The following is a 23992-nucleotide window of genomic DNA, read 5'->3' as shown; positions in this document are numbered from 1 at the left end:
ACAGTGCTATCAAGCAGCACGTGCTTAGCAATAACCTGTTCAGTGATGCTCAGTTTGGGTTCCGCCAGGGCCACTCAGCTCCTGACCTCAATACGGCCTTGGTTTAAACATGGACAAAAGGGCTGAGCTCAAGAGGTGAGGTAAGAGTGACTGCCCTTGACATCAAGGCAGTATTTGACTGAGTATGGCATCAAGGAGTCCTGGCAAAACTGGAGTCAATGGGAATCGGGGAAAACTCTCTGCGGGTTGGAGTCATACCTAGTGCAAAGGAAGATGGTTGTGGTTGTTGGAGGTCAATCATCTCAGCTCCAGGACATCACTGCAGGAGTTCTTCAAGGGTAGTGTCCTAGGCCCAACCATCTTCAGCTGCATCATCAATGATCTTCAATCGTAAGGTCAGAAGTGGGAATGTTCGCTGATGATTGCACAATGTTCAGCACCATTCACGATTCCTCAGATACTGAAGCAGTCTCTGTAGAAATGCAGCAAAACCTGGACAATATCCAGGCTTGGGCTAATAAGTGGCAAGTAACATTCGAACCACACAAGTGCCAGGCAATGACCATCTCCAACAAGAGAGAATCTAACCATCTCCCCTTGACATTCAATGGCATTACGATCACTGAATCCCCACTATCAACATCCTAGGGGTTACCATTGACTAGAAACTGAACTGGACCAGCCATATAAATACCGTGACTGCAAGAGCAGGTCAGAGGCTGGAAATTCTGTGGTGAGTAAGTCACCTCCTGACTTCCTAAAGCCTGTTCACCATCTACAAGGCATAAATTGGGAGTGTGATGGAATACTCTCCACTTGCCTGGATGAGGTGCAGCTCCAACAACACCCAAGAAGCTCGACACCATCCAGGACAAAGCAGCCTGAATGATTGGCACCCCATCCAAACCTTCAACATTCACTCCCTCCAGCACCGGCAAACACTGGCAGCAGTGTGTACAATCTACAAGATGCACTGCAGCAACACACCAAGGCTCCTTCGAAAGCGCCTTCCAAACCCGCGACCTCTACCACCTAGAACGATAAGGGCAGCAGATGCATGGGAACACCACACCTGCAAGTTCCCCTCCAAGCCACACACCATCCATCCTGAATTGGAACTATATCACTGTTCCTTCACTGTCACTGGGTCGAAATCCTGGAACTCCCTTCCTAATAGCACTGTGGTTGTACCTCAGGACTGCAGCATTTCAAGAAGGCAGCTCACCACCGCCTTCTCAAGGGGCAGTTAGGGATGGGCAATAAATGCTGGCCTATCCAGCAAGGCCCACATCCCAGGAACGAATAAATCAGCTTAAAATTTCTAGATTATTACCTGAGCCAAGAGCAACTTGTGTAGGGAAATAAGATCAAGTGTTGGATGTGTGGCTGAAAGATTGGTTTGGGAGAAATGGGTTTTGATTCATGGGGCACTGGCACCAGTTCTGGGGAAAGGGGCAGCTACACCATTGGGATGGTCTTCATCTGAACTGCGCTGGGACCAGTGTCCTGGCAAATCATATAACTAGGGCTAAATAGCAGGGGGGAGGGTTCATGTGAGGGGAGATTGGAAAGTTAAAGAGAAAGGACAAGGCAATAGTGGAGGATAGCGATAGGGGTAATGGTAATCAGGGTGTAGCAGGAAGGGACAGAGCTTATAAGCATAATGCACAGCAAATATGGTCAGACTTGAGTAAATATAGCTTCAAAATAACAGATGAGGAGGAGGGTTTGGATAAAGGGAGATTTGGAAATCCAAAGATGAAAGTTGAGGCAATAGAAAAGTATATCGATGTGGGTAAAGACGAGCTGAGTGGGACAGGAAGGGACAGAGAGTTTAGCGGTAATAGTGCATCAGAGAGTAAGGTCCATGCAGGGAATAGTGGTAAAAAATAAAGCTGAAGTCACTTTATCTGAATGCGCAGAGCATCCGCAATAAGAACTAGTGGCACAGACAGAGATAAATGGTTTAGATCTAATCGCCATTATGGAGATATGGTTACACGGTGACCAAGGGTGGGAAATAAATATTCCAGGGTACAAAATATTTCAAAAAGACAGGAAGAATGGAAAAGGAGGAACAGTTGCCCTGATACTAAAGGATGACAAAAGGACATGAGTGAGAAAGGATCTTGGCTCAGAAAATCAGGAAGTAGAATCAGTTTGGGTGGAGATTAGGAAATGAAAGGGTCAGTAAACTCTGGTGGGAGTAGTTTATAGGCCCCCTAACAGTAGTTATACTGTTGGACAGAGCATTAAACAAGAAATTATTGGAGCCTGTAACAAAGGCAATGTAATAATTGTGGGAATTTTAACCTTCATGTAGACTGGACCAATCAAATTGGCAAAGGTGGTCTGGAAGATAAGTTCGTAGAATGCTTTTGTGACAGTTTCCTGGAACAATTTGTTGTGCAAGCAATTAGGGATAAAGCTATTTTAGATCTAATATTGTGCAATGAGACAGGGTTAATTAGTAATGTCATAGTGAAAGATCCACTGGCAAATAGTGATCATAGTACAATTGAATTCCACATTAAGTCTGAAAACAACATACTCCAATCACAAACAAGAATCTTAAACTTAAACAAAGCCAATTATGCAGCTATGAGGGAGAGCTGGCTAAGGTTGATTGGCTAAATAGACTAAAAGGAATGGCGGTAAATGAACGGGGACATTTTTTAAAAGGAACAATTCAAAATGTTCAAAATTACATTCCATCGAAAAACAAAAAATAGAGAGAAAGATCCATCCGTGATTTATTGAGAATGTTAGGATAAAAGAATAGTCGTAAGTCTTAGGATTGGAGTGTTTTAGAAACCAGCAAAGCACCACCCAAAAGATGATAAAAAGGGCTAAAAATAGAAAATGAGAGTAAACTAGCCAGGAATATAAAAACAGATTGTAACAGCTTTTCCAAGTATATAAAAAGAAAACTAGTAGCTAAAGTAAATGTTGATCCCTGAGAGGCAGAGACAGGCGAGATCATCCTGGGGAATGAGGAAATAGCAGAGGCATTGAACAAATATTTTATGACTGCCTTCACAGTTGAAGCCACAAGTTACATACTAGAAATAGAGGGTAACTGAAGGGCTAATAACAGTGAGGAAATTAAGGTAATTAATATCAGCAGAGAAAAAGGTGTGGAGAAACTCAAGGAACTAAAATCTGACAAATCCCCAGGACCTGATGGCCTACATCCTAGGGTTGTAAATGAGATAGCTGCAGAGATGGTGGATGCACTGGCTATGATTTTCCAAAATTCCCTAGATTCTGGAACAGTCCCACCAGATTGGAAGTTAGGAAATGTAACGCCGCTTTTTAAGAAAGGAGGGGGAGAGATAACAGGGAACTACAGACCAGTTAACTTGACATCAGTCATCGGGAAAGTGCTGGAATCAATTATTAAGGAAGCCTTAGAAAAGCACAGTACGATTAGAACAAGTCAACGTAGTTTTACGAAAAGGAAACTGTGTTTGACATATTTATTAGATTTCTTTGAGGATGTAACTAGTTGAGTAGATAAAGGAGAACAGTAGATGTAGTATAGCTGGATTTCCAAAAGGCATTCAATAAAGTGCCACACAAAAGGTTAATAGACAAGATAAGGGCTCATAATGTTGGGATTTATATTTTAGTATGGATAGAAGATTGATTAACAGACAGGAAACAAAGAGTAAGGCATAAATGGGGCATTTTCAAGTTGGCAGGCAGTGAATAGTGAATTGGATCAAGGATCAGTGCTGGGCCCTCAACTATTTACACTCTATATTCATAACTTTGACGAAGAGACAGAGAGTAGTGTATCTAAGTTTGCTGATGATACAAAGCTAAGTGGAAATCCAAGCTGTGAGGAGGACACAGAGGCTGTAAAAAGATATGAACAGGTTAAGTAAATGGGCAACAAGGTGGTAGATGAAGTATAATGTGGAGAAGTGTGAGGTTGTTCACTTTCATGATAAGAATAGAAAAGCAGATTATTTTTAAAAGGTGTGAAACTTGTAAAGGTTGATGTTCAGAGACTTGGGTGTGCTTGTACAAGGAATGCAAAAAGTTAGCATGCAGCAACAGCAAGCAATTAGGAAAGCAAATGGCATGTTGGCCTTTATTGCAAGGGGATTAGAGTACAGGAATAAAGAAGTCTTGCTACAATTGTACAGGGCTTTGGTGAGACCACATCTGGAATACTGTGCAGTTTTGGTCTCCATATTTAGGGAAGGATATACTTGCATTGGAGAAGGTACAACAAAGGTTCACAAGATTGGTCCCTGGGATGAGAGGATTGTCCTGTGATAAGAGGCTAAGTAAATTGGGTCTATATATCCTGGAGTTTAGAAGAATAAGAGGTGATCCCATTAAAACATTCACGGGTATGAAGGGGCTTGACAGGTTAGATACTGAGACGTTGTTTTCCCTTGCTGCGGAACCTAGAGCAAAGGGGCACAGTTTCAGGATAAGAGTCAATCATTTGGGACTGAGATAAGGAAAAATTTCTTCATTCATAGGGTTGTGAACCTCTAGAATTCTCTATCACAGAGGGTTGTGGATGCCCCATCATTGAATATATTTACGATTGCGATAAACAGATTTTTAGTCTCTCAGGGAATCAAGGGATATGGGGAGCGGGCAGAAGGTGGAGTTGAAGTCCAAGATTAGCCATGATCATATTGAATGGTGAAGCAGGCTCGAGGGGCCATACAGCTCCTATTTCTTATGTTCTTAACCCCAAATAATAACCTGTGTTTGCACTGAGTGGGACAGCAGCAGCAGGGCTTGGGTAAATGGCCACCATCTTTATAGGAGACAATGTGCAACAGGGCGCATGCGCTGCCATCCTGGGCAAGGAAGCAGGAGGAGAGAATGTTGTGAATTTCTACCCTGGACTGACAGTGATGGCTTTTATAAACTCCTTTTACAGGGGCTTAGAAGGGGAGGAATTTACACACAGCTGACTCAAACCAAGAGAAGTGTATGTCACTTATGAATTTCTATCCTAGACTGACAGTGATGGCTGTTGTAAACTGAGAAATTACAGCTTAATGTACGAACAAACATACGAATCAGGAGCAGGAGTAGGCTACTCGGCCCCTCAAGCCTGCTCTGCCATTCAATAGGTTCATGGCTGAACTGATCACTCCACATTTCAACCTACACCAAATAACCTTCCACCCCCTTGCTTATCAAGAATCTATCTACCTCTGCCTTAGAAATATTCAAAGACTCTGCTTCCACTGCCTTTTGAAGAAGAGAGTTCCAAAGACTCACGAACCTCAGAGAAAAGATTGCTCCTCATCGCTGTCTTAAATGGGTGACCACTTATTTTTAAACAGTAACCCCTAGTTCTAGATTCTCCCACAAGGGGAAATATCCTTTCCAAATCCACCCTGTCAAGACCCCTCAGGATCTTATATATTTCAATCAAGTCCCTCCTTACTCATCTAAATTCCAGCGGATACAAGCCTAGCCTGTCCAATCTTTCCTTGTAAGACAGCCTGCCCATTCCAGGTATTAGTCTAGTAAATCTTCTCTGTACTGCCTCCAACACATTCACATCCTTCCTTAAATAAGGAGACCAGTACTGTACACAGTACTCCAGATGTGATCTCACCAATGCCCTGTATAGCTGAAGCATAACCTCCCTACTTTTGTATCCAATTCCCCTCACAATAAATGATAACATTCTATTAACATTCTTTATCTTAGGTCACCTCCACCCAAATCGATTCTACATCCTGATCTCCTGAACCAAGGTCATGTCTAACTGTTACAGCAATGCCATCCTTGATTAACAGTGCTACCCCTCCACCTTTACCCAGCTTCTTATTCTTCTTGAATGTTATATACCCCTCAATATTTCTTTATAGTGGGAATATACTTATTCTGAGTATTCTGAAATATCCCCTTAAATGTCTTCCACTGCTTCTCTATTGATATATCTCCTAGCCTAGTAACCCAGTTCACTTCAATGAGCTCAGCTTTCATGCCCACATAGTTGCCCTTATTTATGTTTAAAATACTAGTCTTCAACCCACTCCTCTCTATTTCAAACTGGATGTAAAATTCAATCATATTGGGTGATCGTTGCTACCTAGAGGTGCCTTTACTCTGAGGTCATTAATTAATCCTGTCAGGTTACACAATACCAAGTCTAATGTAACCTGCTGTCTGGTTGGTTCCAGAACGTGCTGCTCTAAGAAACTATCTCGAAAGCATTCTATGAACTCCTCATCCAGGCTACTATTGCCAATGTGATTTTTCCAGTTTATATGTAGATTAAAATCACCCATGATTTATCACAAGCACCCAATATTTCTTCATGGATACTTAAACCTACATTATGGTTACTGTTCGGGGGCCTGCAGACCACTCCCACCAGTGACTTCTTTCCCCTACTATTTCTCATCTCCACCCAAATCGATTCTACATCCTGATCTCCTGAACCAAGGTCATCTCTAACTATTGCAAAAATGCCATCCTTGATTAACAGTGCTACCCCTCCACCTTTACCTAGGTTCCTATTCTTCTTGTATGTTAAATACCCCTCAATATAGAGGACGCAATCCATGTCATCCTGCAGCCATGTCTCCGTAATGGCTATCAGATGATATTTATTTACTTCAATGTGCGTTATCAATTCGTCTACTTTGTTATGAATGCAACGTGCATTCAGATACAGAGCCTTTAGTTTTGTCTTTTTGTTATCTTTGTAACATCTAGTCTTGAATGTTGGTGTGTTCTTAGTTTTCTTTCTTTCTGTCCCTCTTTGCCATTCTCTGACATTCGTTTCCCATATTACTATTCTGATCTCCTGCCTTGACTCTACCCCTTGATTTGCTACATCTATCCAAGCTTAATCCCTCTCTCCCCCTGTTTTGTTATGCAAGGGAGAAGTCCTCTCGTTCACCCAAAGAGCTTCTCAATGAAACAGAATCTATAGCACATATTTATAGAATACAGTAACCATTACTCATTTGTTCACACTACCCGACACATTCCAGGTCTGCAGCTTGATCAATAACCTGGATTGTATTGCCCCATTAACATTCTATTGCTATCCCTTCCCAACCTTGAAGCTGCCAGCTCCCATAGTTTATGGCATCCTGTCTCGTCTCCAGCCTCACCCTTATCTCTGATTAGTGAAGCAAGGAAAGTATGTTTACACAAATGTAGAGGCAATTAGGTTCCAAGTTGTACAACTTCCCGGAACAGCAGTCAAGTATCCCATCATCCAATGGACTCCTCACAACTACAGTTATACACAACCACCAGTTATACCGCATTCCTGCCGTCTCAGCTCGATTGCTGGCCAAGTCCCCCAATACTCTAGCCACTCCTTTGGCTAGGTTCACCTGCACCTTTCCCCTCACGATTGCTTCATAAACCTCCTAGTGGTGGCTAGAGGCCTTTGCACCACTTCCCGGGCTAGTCTTTCCGGGACATTGTCAATGTTTAGCAAACCATCCCACCATGGCCTGAATACACACAGGTGAGGGCCCTGCCTGCAAGGTGGAAATCTCTCACCGTAAAAAAGTCAGTGATCTGTAGGCAGAAGGTGTGGTTATTATCACACTCCAATCCTCCATATAAGAACCTTGTCCTGTCCATCAAAAAGCACCCCTGCATAGGGGAGGTTTGGACTGCCTTAAAGGCTTTTTCAAGAGAGCTGACCGATACCACTATGGCAGAGTCATTACTGATGGGTCTCAGAGTATTACAAGAGCAGATGATGTAATGTTGCAACCGAGTACAACATTCTCATGTTGTCATCAAAAGCGTACCATTTAACCCTGGAGCTATATACCTCTGGGGTCCTACTTAATACACCAACTCATCCCTCATCACCCCCAGGGATACGAATTTATAACCCCCTGAATAAGTATCATTTGCATGTTGTTGAGGTACAATCATCAAGAACTTGATTGTATTCTCCACTCCAATGTAGTATAGTATTTTGAAAGTTGTATGGTGAGCTTAAAATGCTAGTGGAAAGGGTTAACCTCCGGCTAGTCTGAAAGGGGGAGGAGTGAATGTTCTCAGATGGACGGGTGATGATGTCACCACCCCTATTCCTTCGAAGACAGAACAAACCACAAGCTATGGAATAGTCTAAACACATAGTTTTCAAACAAATGAGAAATTTGTATTTCAGAACATTTTCCTCTGACAATGTTTCAAAATTCCAAGCTTTTTAGATCCCATTGTCAAATCGCTTCCTTTTAACAATTTGAACTTAAAACACTTTTTTCAAGTTCCAATTAGCAGTATCCAACATTAAAATTGCCCTGTTCTCACATGCGTAAATTCATATCTGGATTAAAATTCCCATATGTTTACTATTCTTGGCAACTTGCATCTTATAACTTAAACATTTAGTTTGTTTACACCTTCCTTTTGATCCAACTGATATTCCTCATTGTGAAATTCTTTTTTTAAAATGTGCTGACACCCTTTTTGTGCAACCACCCTTTAGGGAAGAAAGCACATGAAATTTACACACATACGTTATCCACACAATTTCGGCAACACTCGTTCAACTTAACAACTTAAGATGAAAGAAAGAAACCAAAGGAAATAAAGTTCATCAGTGGTCCTTCATTTAAATCTGCCAAACTTCAAACAGCAGCCTCTCACAAGCATGGGGGAAGGAAAGGGTGGTCTTCGAGGTTTTCACCCACTGGAACAATCGAATTGACAGTGCTGAGTATCATTACTTATCGTCCCCCTAAAAAGGAACCCTTCTCTCTTTCCCTCGCCAAAACAAAGCATGTGCTTTTACAGCTTCTCAACCATTTTATACAGCTATCAAAACTTTAGAACATCATGCAGGACCAGGCCAGAGGATTAATAAGCCATCAGTTCAGTGACAGAGACAGACAAGGATATCACAGGACACTAATACAATACACAAACAGAAACTTATGCACACACGAGTTTTCTTCCTGACTGCTGCCTAAGTCTGTTCAGGACAGTTCCCTAAAGTGGTAAAATAACCCCAAATTATTTACTGTTCACCTTCTTAGATCATTTATCTTTCCTCATGACTGCTACACACCCACTCTCTTGGCCTTATGTGCCCATGACATAGAGCTACAATTCCCTTTTTTGTTTTATCCTTCATTTATTTGTTTGTTCTTTATCTTGGATGACATTTTAGTTTCTTAAAAGTAACTTACTAAATTACACTGGACTTTTTGCATCTCAAAATTATCCCAAATTCAAATAACAGTGTTGCTGGAGTGAGAGGTTTTGTTCATGTTCCATTGAGTTCTTCCCAAAAAAAAATTCTCTATATTCATAGAAACCACCAACCATAGAAACTGCTTGCTTTTTTTTTAAGATTTAGATTTTTCCCTAAAATGTTAAAACATCTCCATCAGGGAAGACAGCATTTTAGGTTAAACTCCAAACTCTCAACATTTTGTAAAAGGTTCCTAACTCAAGGATTTTTTTAATACAACAAGGATGATTCCAAGTTCTAATTCACAGCACTAAACATTTAAAACTGCCAATGTTATATGCAAGTGAGTCTTATATCTGGAATTAAATACTCCCTCATACCATGAGATAATAACTTCTACGTTTGTTGTGGTCACTAATGAATTTCCAGTTTTCCCAACTTAACAGGTCAGTTAACTTTAATAATTTAAACTTAATTCAAACCAATGCATATTAACAACACAGAGAACAGAATAACACATGCTTGTTTGAAAGAAAAGGATAATTTTGGCATTTTCATGTTCTTTCTTCTGGTGCCTTTTCAAATGACTGTAATAAACCAAAAACTAAAAGAAAAGGTTGTTTAACATTCTTACAACGAAGACTTAACACCAGTCTCTTAAACTAGCTTTAAAATCTTTCCAATATCTCCTCTTTTGATCCTTTAACAGTCAGTAAGATATGTCTTTAATTTAAATTGCAAAAAAAAGTAGATTTTAAACTTTGGCTCAATTAAAGCCACGCATTTAAAAACTTCAAATTGGATTTCTGCCAGGCATTTCCAAGCCTTCAAGGCTGAAACTTATCTCTTACAAAATTGTGCATTGCCTTTTCACAGTTTCAAAACCAACTTTCAAAATAAAAATAAAATACTGCACCACCATTTTTTAATTTAAATTTAATGTAATTATATCCCATTTCTGGGTGCAGAATCTTAAATTGAAATAAACACACACAGTAATCACATCATTAATTTCAAACAATTCCCTACTGAACAAAAACCTACTGATTCTTGTAATGGGTTATGAATTCAAAGTATGAATTCAAAATCTGCATTAAATTCCCAGTCCCAAGCCCAAGGAACACACAGAGGTTCAACTAGTTCACACCCAAAACATGACTCAAGGTTCCCACAGAAACATACTTGTGCAAGAATAGAACAAGTAACAGGCTCATACTTTTAACATTAAAGCCAGATATCAAAGGGTTAATGACTGTCAGCTCTACAGCACAGAAGCTGCACAGACAAGGTCATAAAGTCTTGCAAGTTTCCAACATTTATACAGACTTGAACTAAGAAACAGTAACTTGTTTTTACTCACTTTTAAATTTCACTGATGAATCTTGTTTAAATTGTCCCTCTTACCCCAACCTGATACCTCTCACTTTCCCACTTTGGCTCTTTCCATTCTAACACTTGTAACCTGCCTCTTTTCCTGAGTTAGCCCAGCTAATTCAGACTTTCCAGACTGAGATATGGTAAGATAGCATTTAAATAATATAATAATTCCCTTTTGTCTGTTCTTTCCACCATTCTTTATGCTTATCCTGGGTCCAGAAGGGATTCGAACCTTCCTGATCATTTTATCTAAAGTTCTATTTGTTTTTGACTGCCAAACATTTGGTGATTGACCCTTTGGGTCCCCACTCCGGATCCTTATTTGCCATGGCTGATCTTTTATAGTCTGACTGTTGTCACTATTTGGGTGGGTATGGACCTTTCGCTACCCTACGATCGTTCCTGCATGGGGAAAGGACATCTTGTTTCCTCTCCGATCGTTCTTACTTTGCCTGGTTAACCCCGAGAGCGATATTACCTCCTTGTTTACCCAAGGAACCGCGATCCTGGCACTGCGCAGTCTTTAGTTACTCCACCCGTGGACCTGTTCTTTTGTTCAGATCCTCAAATCGGCCCGCCAGCTTCCCATCCTGAACTTCGACCTCCCTATCTAATGGGTGGTAAAGTAAATGTACTCACCCGCTCTCTGAGGTTGACGACTGGGCAACAGTGACTGAGCCTTGAGGATCCTGCTGACTATGCCAAATTGTTGTGGAGAAAATATAACCACTCTCGAGTCCACAGGATTAAAGCAAATAAAAGTTTTTAATCAAGCACGGTACAGGGGAGAAGTTCTCTGGTTCACCCAAAGAGTTTCCCAGTGAAACAGAGTCTGTAGCACACATTTATAGAATACAATATTACTCATTTGTTCACACCGCCCCGACACATTCCAGGACTGCAGTTTGATCAATAACCTGGATTGTATTGTCCCACTAACATTCTCCTGCGACCTCCTCCCAAACCTTGAAGCTGCCAGCTCCCATGGTTTACTGCTTATATCGTCTCCAGCCTTTCCCCTTATCTCTTTGATTAGTGCAGCAAGGACAGCATGTTTACACAGACTGTGGAGGCAATTAAATAGAGTTGTCCAGTTAAAGCATAGTCGTCAAGAAAGTATCCCATCATCCAACGGGCTGCTCACAACTATAGTGATTCTTCTAAACTTATTTATACATTCGAATACTAATTCTACTAATGTTACCCTTCTGGTCCCACTGCACAATTATGAACTCACTGGTGTCTCAGCAGGTTTCATTATTGACTCCCTTCCCACACTCGGAGCAGGTGAACGGCCTCTCCCCAGGGTGAGTGCGCTGGTGCTTCAGCAGATCATTTCTCTTTTAAAGCTCTTGTCACAGTCAGAACAATTAAAAGGTCTCTGATCAGTGTGAACTTGCTGGTCTTTCAGTAGGTGGGATAACTGAGTGAATCCCTTCCTACACACAGAGCAGGTGAACAGCCTCTCCTCCGCTGGTGTCTCAGCAGGGTGGCTGGATGAGTGAATCCCTTCCCACACAAAGAACAGGTGAATGGGCTCTCCCCAGTGAGTGCGTTGGTGCCTCAGCAGTTCATTTCTGCTTTTAAAGCTCTTCTCACAATCAGAACATTGAAAAGGTCTTTCATCAGTGTGAACTTACTGGTGTTTCAGCAGGGTGGATAACAGAATGAATCCTTTCCCATCATCAGAGCAGGTGAACGGCCTCTCCCCAGTGTGAACTTGCTGGTGTGTCAGCAGGTTTGATGAATTAATGAATCCCTTCCCACAGTCAGCAGGTAAACGTCCTCTCTCCAGTGTGAGTGTGTTGGTGTGTCAGCAGGCTCGATGACCGAGTGAATCCCTTCCCACAGTCAGAGCAGGTGAACGGCCTCTCCCCAGTGTGAACTCGCTGGTGTGTCAGCAGGGTGGATAAACGGGTCAATCCCTTCCCACACACGGAGCATAGGAATGGCCTCTTGCCAGTGTGAACTCGCTGGTGTATCAGTAGTTCCTTTTTGCTTTTACATATCTTCTCACAGTCAGAACATTGAAAGGGTCTCTGATCGGAGTGAACAGGTTTCTGTCTCAGAAGATCAGAAGACTGAGTGAATCCCCGCCCACAAATGGAGGAGGTGAATGACCCCTCCCCAGTGTGACTGAGCTGATGAGTTTCCAGCTGCAATGGGGAACTGAATCCCTTCTCACAGTCCCTACATTTCCATGGTTACTCTGTGGTGCGGGTATCCTTGTGTCTCTCCAGCTTGGACGCTCACTTGAAGCCTTGTCCACACACAGAACACGTGTACAGTTTCTCCCCGCTGTGAATGACGTGATGTTTTTTCAGGATGTGTAACTGGTTAAAGCTGTTTCCAAAGTCAGTGCACTGGAACACTCTCACTCGGGTGTGTGTGTCTCAGTGATTTTCCAATCACACTGATGTTTGAAATCTTTTCCCACAGAAAGAACAGACAAACATTTCTCCTTCCACATTCAAAGGATGATATTCAGGTCCTGATTAATCATGTGAATCTGTCAGATATTAATCTGCTGCTTGGTTTGTGTTTCCAGTCTTTAAATCCTCCCCTTCGAATCTCCTGTAAAAGGAGTTTATAGAAGCCATCACTGTCAGTCCAGGATAGAAATTAGCAACATTTTCTCCTGCTTCCTGGCCCCGGATGGCCGCACATGCGCCCTACTGCACATTGCCTCCAAAAAGATGGTGGCCGTTAACCCGGGCCTGTCACTGGGAGAAACCCCACAGCTGCCATCTTGCTCGGTGCAAATGCAGGACCAGTAGATTCTTAGTCAGGGTTTCAGGCCCACACCAGGTATTTGTAAATTGAATCACATTCCCTGTTTTATCATGGGCACCTGGGGCTGCGCTCAGTGTGTGTGAAGCCTGCATTGCCCCAGGGTTCATTAACCCGCTCCCTCCAGCCTCCTCCTTCCTGTTCCACTCCATTTCCTGCACTTTGTTTTCACCCCTTCCCCATCTCCCAGAAGCATGATCGGTTTCCCCACATTCTCATCTTCTGTACCTCCAGCTTCCATATTCATAGAAACATAGAAAAATAGGAGTAGGAGTAGGCCATTCGGCCCTTCGAGCCTGCACCGCCATTCAATACGTTCATAGCTGATCATCCAAACTAAGTACCCTGTTCCCTCTTTCTCCCCATATCCTTTGATCCCTTTAGCCCTAAGAACTATATCTAACTCTTTCTTGAATATATTTAATGATTTGGCCTCAACTGCTTTCCGTGGTAGAGAATTCCACAGGTTCACCACTCTCTGGGTGAAGAAATCTCTCCTCATCTCAGTCCTAAATGGCTTACCCCTTATTCTTAGACTGTGACCCCTGGTCCTGGACTCCCCCGCCATCGGGAAATCCTTCCTGCATCTAGTCTGTCCAGTCCTGTTAGAATTTTGTAGGTTTCTACGAGATCCCCTCTCATTCTTCTAAACTCTGGCGAATATAAGCCTAATCGACCCAATCTCTATTCATATGTCAGTGCTGCCATCCCAGGAATCAGTCCAGTGAACCTCCATGGCAAGAACATCCTTCCTCAGATAAGGAGACCAAAACTGTACACAATACTCCAGATGTGGTCTCACCAAAGCCTTGTATAATTGCAACAAGACATCCTTGCTCCTGTACTCGAATCCTCTCACTATGAAGGCCAACATATCATTTGCCTTCTTAACTGCCTGCTGCACCTGCATGCTTACTTTCAGCGACTGGTGCATAAGGACACCCAGGTCTCGCTGCACCTCCCATTTTCCCAATCTATCACCATTCAGTTAATAATCTGCCTTTGGTTTTGCCACCAAAGTAGATAACCTCACATTTATGCACATTATATTGCATCTGCCATTTATTTGCCCACTCACTCAATCTGTCAAATCACACTGGAGCTTCTCTGCATCCTCCTCACAGCTCACCCTCCCACCCAGCTTTGTGTTATCTGCAAACCTGGATATATTTCATTTAATTCCCTCATCTATATCATTACTGTGAATAGCTGGGGTCCTAGCTCTGATCCCTGCGGTACTCCACTAGTCCCTGCCTGCCACTCGGAAAAAGACCCGTTTATTCCTACTGTTTGTTTCCTGTCTGCCAACCAGTTTTCTATCCATGTCAGTACCTCACCCCCAATCCCATGTGCTTTAATTTTGCATGCTATTCTCTTAGGTGGGACCTTATCGAAAGCCTTCTGAAAGTCTAAGTACACCACATCCAAAGGTTTGCCCTTATCTATTTTACAAGTTACATCCTCAAAAAATTCTAGTAGATTTGTCAAGCATGATTTCCCTTTCGTAAATCCATGTTGACTTTGTCCGATCCTGTCATTGTTTTCCAAGTGCTCTGCTATTACCTCTTCTATAATGGAGTCTAGCATTTTCCCCACTGCTGATGTCAGGCTAACCGGTCTATAATTCCCTGTTTTCTCTGTACCTCCTTTTTTAAATAGTGGGGTTACATTAGCTACCCTCCAATCCGTTGCAACTATTCCAGAGTCGATACAATTTTGAAAAATGACCAGCAATGTATCTACTATTTCTAGGGCCACTTCCTTAAGTACTCTGGGATGCAGATTATCAGGCCCTGGGGATTTATCGGCCTTCAATCCCATCAATTTCCCCAACATCATTTCCCTACTAATACTGATTTCGTACAGTTCCTCCATCTCACTAGACCCTATGTTCCCCAACATTTCTGGGAGGTAATTTGTGTCCTCCTTTGTGAAGACAGAACCAAAGTATGTATTGGTCTGCCATTTCTTTGTTCCTCATTATAAATTCTCCTGTTTCTGACTGTAAGGGACCCACATTTGTCTTCACTAATCTTTTTTTCTTTACAGATCTGCAGAAGCTTTTACAGTCAGTTTTTATGTTCTCTGCAAGTTACTCTCATACTCTATTTTTCCCCTCTTAATCAATCCCTTTGTCCTCCTTTGCTGAATTCTAAACTGCTCCCAATCCCCAGGTTTGCTGCCTGTTCTAGCCATTTTATATTTCTCTTCTTTGGATCTAATACTATCCCTAATTTCTTTTGTAAGCCACGGTTGAGCCACCCTTCCTGTTTTATTTTTGCGCCAGACAGGAATGGACAATTATTGTAATTCATCCATGCGCTCTTTAAATGCTAGCCACTGTCAACCCTTTGAGTAACATTCCCCAATCTATCATAGCGAACTTGCGCTTCACACCGTTATAGTTTCCTTTATTTAGATTCAAGACCCTAGTCTTGGAATCAACTCTCTCACTCTCCATCTTAATGAAGAATTCTGTCAACACATCATCCTCCATCATTTCCCCCAGCTCCAGCATGATGCCACCACCAAAACATCTTCCCCTCCCCTTTCAGCATTCTGGTGGAACCATTTCTTCTGCAACACCCTGGTCCAAGCCTCTATCACATCCAACACCCATTTCTCTTCTGTATAAGCATAGTAGAATGCAATACCTGCCCTTTTATCTCCTCCATTGTCCAAGGCCACAATCAGTCCTTCCAGGTGAAACAGTGATTTACTTGTACTTATTTCAATTTAGTATACTCTATTCACTGCTCATGATGCTGTCTCCTCTACATGGGGGTGACCAAATGCAGATTAGGTGACAGCTTGGTGGAACACCTCCGTTCAGTTCAAAGGCATGACCCTGATCTTCTGGTCACCTGTCATCTGAATTATCTGTTCCACTCCCACTCTGCCCTCAGCTTCCTACACTGTTCTAATGAAGCTCAACAGAAGCTTGAGGAACAGCAGCTCATCTTTCAATTTGGAAATTCAGTCTTCCGGACTCAACACCGAGTTCAGCAATTTCAGATCATTTCTGTTACAATTCAATGGGATGTAAATAGTAACCCCAGCACTTACCAGCATCTTCAGGAGAGATGGTGGGAAACCCGCTGTATGCAGAGTGAGAATAAAATCAATGTCTGCAAATTTTCCCCTTCTAATACCCTGTAAAAGGAGTTTACAAAAGTCATCACTGTCAGTACAGGATAGAAATTTAGAACAGATAATTCTAGTTTCTATGGAACAGACCAGAGAGAGAGAGGGACAGAGAACACACAGCAGGACCAGAGCTTTAAAAAGCGTGCCAAAAGGAACAGAGTCGGAGACCAGAGAGAGGGAGGAGCACAGTGGGAGCAGAGCTGGGGGGGAAAATCGAAAAGTGACATCAGACTGACTTCACAATCAACAGAGCGAGCAGAGAAACAGAGAGCCGCTGGGATAAGTATACAGGTAAGCTTGTAACTTAGTTGAAATCGAATATACAAGAAGACTTGATTGATTTATTAGTATATAAACTAAAAACTAAAGTGGATTTTATAATTTGTAATAGAGTGAGTGAGAGAGACTAGTAGGGAGTGAATTTGTTCAAATAGGACAACTTAATACATAAACTGTATGAAGTATTATTGGGTTTATCAGTATTTGTAAGGTTTACAAATAGTAGTAAAGTTTATTAGTATTGGCAAAGCTTTATTATCATTCGTAAGTTCTATTCGACTCATGGTGTGCAGATTCCAAGCTGATTGTGGAGATTCGAGTTTGGTGAATGGCGAGTTTGGTGACAGGGGAGGAGGTGCTCCATTTTTAAAAAAATACTTTTTAACCCTCCTGTATTTGGTTCCTGCTTTGATGGAGTGGAAGCAGCTGTTTGGTGAGTACTTGATAAGCTATTGTACTTATAATAGTCTGTAAAGTTAAGGTATGGCAGGTTAGCTTGGCCGAGTGGAATGTACAGCCTATGGTATGTGGGAAGTCATAGACACGCCATGTGTCCCAGAGAAACACATCTGCAGGAAGTGTCACTGGCTGCAGGAGCTTGAGCTCCGCGTTTCGGAACTCGAGCGGCGGCTGGAGTCACTGTTGTGCATCCACGAGGTGGAGGACTATGTGGCTAGCACGTTTAGGGAGGTGGTCACACCACAGGTTAGGAGAATACAGGCAGGTAGGGAATGGGTGACCACCAGGTAGTTGAAGAGAATCAGGCAGGTAGTGCAGGAGTCCCCGGATATTATCTCACTCAGTCATCGGTTTTCCATTTTGGATACTGGTGAGGGTGATGGTTCCTCAGAGGAGTGCAGTTACAGCCAAGTTTGTGGCACCACAGGTGGCTCAGCTGCACAGGAGGGGAGGAAGAGGAGTGGGAGAGCAGTAGTAATAGGGGATTCATTAGTTAGGGGAACAGACAGGCATTTCTGCGGCACTAAACATGACTCCAGGATGGTGTGTTGCCTCCCTGGTGCCAGCGTCAAGGATGTCACGGAGAAGCTGCAGGACATTCTTCTGGGGGAGGGTGAACAGCCAGAGGTCGTGGTCCACATTGATACCAATGACATAGGTAAGAAGGGGGGAATGAGGTCCTGAAAGCAGATTTTAGGGAGCTAGGAAGGAGATTAAAAAACAGAACCTCAAAAACAGTAATCTCAGGATTACTCCCAGTCCCACGTGCAAGTGAGCACAGAAATAGGAGAACTGAGTGATTGAACACGTGGTTGAAGAACTGGTGTAGGAGGGAGGGCATCAGATTTTTAAGACATTGGGACTGGTTCTGGGGCAGGTGGGACCTTTACAAGATGGGTAGGTTGTATTTTAGCAGGACTGGGACGAAAACACTCGCAGGGAGATTTGCTAGTGCTGTTGTGAAGGTTTAAATTAAATTGTCAGTGGATGGGAACCTGAGAGGGAGCTCAGGTGGGAGAGAAGCAAAACCGGTAACAAGCCAGAGGTGTGGGAACCAGGAGCAAGTATTAGAGAGGAATACCAAGCAGTACAGAAGATTGGGAGAAATAGATAGCATGAGAGTAGGGAATAGTATTTTATTAGGTGGGGTCAGAGTAAGGGACAAAGTAATAAAGTCTCAATCAGGGCTAATGTGCATGTATGTGAATGCACGGAGTGTGGTCAATAAGACTGGTGAAGTACAAACACAGATTGCCCTGTGAAAATGTGATGTTGTGGCTATAACAGAGACCTGGCTCAAAGTAGGACAGGATTGGGTGTTAAATATTCCAGGATGCAAGGTGTTCAGGAAATATAGGAAGCAAAAAGGGGGAGGAGTGGCATTATTGATTAAGGAGAGTATTGCAGCGCTGGAGAAAAAGGATGTCCAAGAGGGGTCGAGGACAGAATCCATTTGGCTAGAGCTAAGGAATAAAAAAGGTGCAGTTACATTGCTCGGTGTTGTCTATAGGCCACCAGCTAGTGGGAAGGATGTGGAGGAACAAATTTGCAGGGAAATTATGTAGAGGTGCAAAAATTATAGGGTAGTTTTAATGGGGGGCTTTAATTATCTAAATATAGACTGGGATAACAGTACTGTGAAGGGCAAGAGTTCCTCGAGTGTGCCCAGGAAAATTTTCTACACAGTATGTTGCTAGTCCAACAAGAAAGGAGGCACTGGTTCTTGGGAATGAGGTGGGCCAAGTGGATCAAGTATCAGTAGGAGAGCATTTAGGGGATAGTGATCATTGTATCATAAGGTTTAGGCTGACGATGGAAAAGAACAGAGTAATCCAGGGCGAGAATATGAACTGGGGGAAGGCCAACTTCAGTGGGGTAAGAATGGAGCTGGGGGGAAATAAATTGGAGTCAAAAGCTGGTAGGAAAACCAGTAGATGAACAATGGGCTACCTTCAAAGAGATAGTTCGGGCACAGTCAAGGTATGTTCCCTTGAAGGGGAAAAGTAGAACAAACAAATCCAGAGCTCCCAGGGTGAGAAAAGAAGTAGAGATTAAGATAAAGAAGAAAAAGTGTGCTTATGATAGATGCCAGGTAGAAACTACTATTGAAAACCAGGCAGAATATAGAAGGTCCAGAGCGGAAGTGAAAAAGCAAATAAGAGAAGCATGAAAAGAGACTGGCAGCTAACATTAAAGGGAATCCCAAAGTTTTCTATCGGTAAAAAATAGTAAAAGGGTGGTAAAAGGAGGAGTGGGGCCAATTAGAGACCAGAAAGGGGATTTACACATGGAGACAGAGGGCATAGCTGAGGCATTAAATGAATACTTTGCATTTGTTCTTTACCAAGGAAGATGCAACTCAGGCAATGTTGAAAGAGGAGGTAAGTCAGACATTAGAGGGGTTTAAAATTGATAAAGAGGAAGTATTAGATAGGCTGCCTGAACTTAAAGTGGATCAAACACCAGGACCAGATGAGATGCATCCAAGGATACTTAGGGAAGTGAGGGTGGAAATCGCAGAGGCACTGGCCATCATTTTTCAGTCTTCCTTAGCCTCAAGGGTGGTGCCCGAGGACTGGAGAATTGCAAACTTTACACCCTTGTTCAAAAAAGGGTGCAGAGATAAGCCCAGCAACTACAGGCCAGTCAGTTTAACTTTGGCGGTGGGATAGCTTCAAGAAAAGATAATTCGGGACAAAATCAAGAGTCGAATGGACAAATGCCAGTTAATTAAGGAAAGCCAGCATGGATTTCTTAAGGGAAAATCATGTTTAACTAATTTGCTGTAGTTTTTTTGAGGATGTAACAGAGAATGTTGATGAGGGCAATATGTTGATGTGGTGTACATGGACTTTCAAAAGACGTGTGATACAGTGCCACACAACAGACTTGTGAGCAAACTTGTAGCTGATGGAATAAAAGGGACGGTCGCAACATGGATACGAAATTGGCTGAGTGACAGAAAACAAAGAGTAGTGGTTAATGGATGTTTTTTGGGCTGGAGGAAGGATTGTAGTGGAGTTCCCCAGGGATCAGTGTTGGGACCCTTGCCTTTCCTGATATATATTAATGACCTAGATCTTGGTGTACAGGGCACAATTTCAAAGTTTGCAGATGATGCGAAACTTGGAAGCATTGTGAACTGAGAGGAGAATAGTGTAGAACTTCAAAAGGACAGAGACAAGTTGGTGGAATGGGCAGATAGGTGGCAGATGAAGTTAAATGCAGAGAAATATGAGGTGATTCATTTTGGTACGAAGAACATGGAGAGACAATATACAGTAAAGGGAACAATTCTAAATGGGGTGCAGGAGCAGAGGTACTTAGGTGTACATGTGCAGAAGTCATTGAAGGTGGCAGGACAGGTTGAGAGAGCAGTTAATAAAGCATACAGTATCCTGGGATTTATTAACAGGGGCATAGAGTACAAGAGCAAGGAAGTTATGTTAGGGGAATAGATACTGTTCTCTGCAGCAAAGACAGGGAGTCCTGAAGGCTGTGTTGCCTACCTGGTGCCAAGATTAAGGACATCTCTTCTGGGCTACAGAGGAACTTGGAGTGGGGGGGAAAGGATCCAGTTGTCATGGTCCACATAGGTACCAACAACATAGGTAGGAATAGGAAAGAGGTTCTGCTGAGTGACTATGAGCAGCTCGGGGCTAAATTAAAAAGCAGAACTACAAAGGCAATAATCTTCAGATCACTACCTGAGCCACGTGCAAATTGGCATAGGATAAATAAAATTAGAGAGGTAAATGCGTGGCTTAAAGATTGGTATGGGAGAAATGGGTTCCAATTCATGGGGCACTGGTACCAGTACTGGGGAAAGAGAGAGATGTTCCGTTGGGATGGGCTTCACTTGAACCATGCTGGGACCGATATGCTGGCGAATCGTCTAAATAGGGCTGTAGATAAGACTTTAAACTAAACAGTGGGGGGGTGGGGGGGAGGAGGGTTCAATTGAAAGGAAGTTTTAAAATGTCGATAAGTAAGGAGAGAGCAGAGGTGCAAGGTATTGAAGGGGCATGCATCAAAAAGAGTGTGACAGGAAGGGACAGGGAATTTAAGCATAAGAGTACAGCAGAAATTAGAACCAGAGTAGGTAAAAATGGTAAAAAGTCAAAGCTTAAGGCTCTTTATCTGAATGCACATAGCATTTGTAGCAAGATAGATGAGCTGACGGCACAGATAAAAACAAATAAATATGATTTGATAGCTATCACAGAGACGTGGTTGCAGGATTACCAGGATTGGAAACTCAATGTTCAAGAATATACGACATTCCGAAAGAATAGGCAGAAAGGAAATGGAGGTGGGGTAGCTTTGTTATTAAAGGAAGGGATCAGTGCAGTTGTGAGTAATGATATAGGTGTAACAGATTGTGATGTAGAATCAGTTTGGGTGGAAATAAGGAATAACAAGAACTAAATCATGGGTGGGAGTGGTCTATAGGCACCTGAGGAGTTGCCTCGCTGTCGGACAAAATATTAACCAGGAAATAATGGAGGCGTGTCAGAAGGGGACTGCAATTATCATGGGTGATTTTAATCTGCATATAAACTGGACAAATTAAATTGGCAACGATAGCATGGAAGACGAATTTGTAGAGTGCATCAGGGATTGTTTCTTAGAACAATACATTGCAGAACCTACCCAGGAACAGGCTATTTTAGATTTGCTAATGTGTAATAATGTAGGATTAATAAGAGATCTCGTAGTTAAGGATCCTCTGGGGGGAAGCGATCATAACATGATGGAATTTCAAATGCAGTTTGAAGATAAGCAACTCGGGTCTCAAACCAGTGTTCTTCAACTTAAACAAGGGCAATTACAGAGGTATGAAGAAAAAGTTGTCTAAAGCAGGCTGGGAAAATAGACTACAGGGAAAGTCAGTAGAGCAGCAGTGGCAGACTTTTAAGCAGATATTTCAGAACACTCAGCAACCATTTATTCTGGTCAGAAGGAAGGACTCGATGAGAACGATGAAGCACCCATGGATAACAAAGGAAGTTCAGGAGAGTATCAAATCAAAAACAAAGGCGTACAAATCGGCAAAAGTTAGTGGTAGGCCCGAGGACTGGGATTTTTTTAGAAACCAGCAGTGGATGACTAAAAATCCAATAAAGACGGAGAAAATTGATTATGAGAGTAAATTGGCAAGAAATATGAAAACAAACAGTAAGAGCTTCTACGGGTATATAAAAAGGAAGAGAGTAGCTAAAGTCAGTGTGGGACCCTTAGAGGATGAGACTGGGGAATTAAGAACAGGGAAATGGTAGATAATTTAAACCAATATTTTGCATCAGACTTCAAGGTGGAGGATACTATAAACATCCCGAATATAATAGATAAGCGAGGTTTAAATAAGAGGGAGGAACTTGTAACAATCTCTATCATGAGGGAAAAGTTGCTAGACAAACTGATGGGACTGAAAGCAGACAGTTGCCAGGACCTGATGGCCTGCACCCAAGGGTTTTAAAAGAAGTGGCTGCAGAGATAGTGGATGCATTGGTCATAATATGCCAAAACTCACTGGATTCCGGTAGGATAACAGCAGATTGGAAAACCGCTAATGTGACGCCCCTATTCAAGAAAGGAGAGAGATAGAAAGCAGGAAACTGTAGAGCAGTTAGCTTAACATTTGTCATTGGGAAAATGCCAGAGTCCGTTATTAAGGAAGAAATAGCAGGACATTTAGAAAAGTATAATGCAATCAAATAGACTCAACATGATTTTATGAAAGGGAAATCATGTTTGACAAACTTGTTAGAGTTCTTTGAGGATATAACAAGCAGAGTGGATAAAGGGGAACTGGTAGATGTAGTGTATTTGGATTTTCAGAATGTGTTCGATAAGTTGTCACATAAAAGGTTATTGCACAAAATAAGAGTTCAGGGTATTGGGGGTAATGTGCTGGCGTGGATTGAAGATTAGCTAACACACAGAAGGCAGAGAGTCGGGATCAATGGGTCTTTTTCAGGTTGGAAAGCTGTAACTACTGGCGTGCCACAAGGATCGGTCCTAGGGCCTCAAGCATTTACTATCTATATCAATGACTTGGAGGAAGGGACAAGTGTCGTGTCTCTAAATTTGCTGACAATACTAAAATAGGTGGGAAGGCATGTTGTGATGAGGACACAAAGAATCTGCAAAGGGATATAGATAGGTTAAGTGAGTGGGTAAAAACTTGGCAGATGGAGTTCAATGTGGGAAAGTGTGAGGTAATCCACTTTGGTAGGAAGAATAAAAAGGAAGATTATTATTTAGCTGGAGAAAGACTACAAAATACTGCAGTACAGAGGGATCAGGGTGATGTTGTACATGAAACACAAAAGGTTAGCATGCAAGTGCAGTAAGTAATTAGGAAGGCAAATGGAATTTTGGCCATTATTGCTAGGGGGTTAGAGTTTAAAAATAGGGAAATCCTGTTACAACCGTACAGGGTGCTGGTGAGGCCACACCTGGAGTACTGCGTACAGTTTTGGTCCCTGTCTTTAAGGAAGGATATACTAACATTGGAGGCAGTTCAGAAAGGTTTCGCTAGGCTGATTCCTGGGATGAAGGGGCTGTCTTATCAAGAACAGATAAACAGGTTTGGCTTTTATTCATTGAGTTTAGAAGAATGAGAGGTGATCTTATTGAAACATATAAGATTTTAAGGGGACTTGACAGGGTAGATGTTGAGAATATGTTTCTACTGGTGGGGGAATCTCGAACTAGGGGATATAGTTACAGAATAAGGGGGCACACATTTAAAACTGAGATGTG

General features: G+C 42.4%; 1 protein-coding gene and 1 gene segment (V, D, J or C); one reads left to right on the top strand and one right to left on the bottom strand.

The window, feature by feature from the left end:
• The window catches only part of LOC137348552 (Ig heavy chain C region, secreted form-like), a 703592-nt gene that overhangs the window by 562542 nt on the left and 117058 nt on the right, over positions 1 to 23992 (top strand).
• Positions 1 to 23992, bottom strand: part of LOC137348969 (zinc finger protein 286A-like) — a 63240-nt gene that overhangs the window by 37526 nt on the left and 1722 nt on the right. For 3 of the 5 annotated variants that reach the window (XM_068014210.1, XM_068014214.1, XM_068014211.1), the window contains exon 2: positions 16406 to 16492. The gene's annotated coding sequence lies outside the window, so the exon portion shown is untranslated. Of the gene's footprint in view, positions 1 to 10508; positions 13124 to 16405; positions 16493 to 23992 lie in introns of those variants that run through there. The other 2 variants (XR_010969177.1, XR_010969178.1) reach the window with 2 other exon arrangements.

This window comes from Heterodontus francisci, chromosome 34 (genome assembly GCF_036365525.1).
Source record: "Heterodontus francisci isolate sHetFra1 chromosome 34, sHetFra1.hap1, whole genome shotgun sequence".
Taxonomy (NCBI): Eukaryota; Metazoa; Chordata; class Chondrichthyes; order Heterodontiformes; family Heterodontidae; genus Heterodontus; species Heterodontus francisci.
This window is presented reverse-complemented; position numbering and strand designations above follow the sequence as displayed.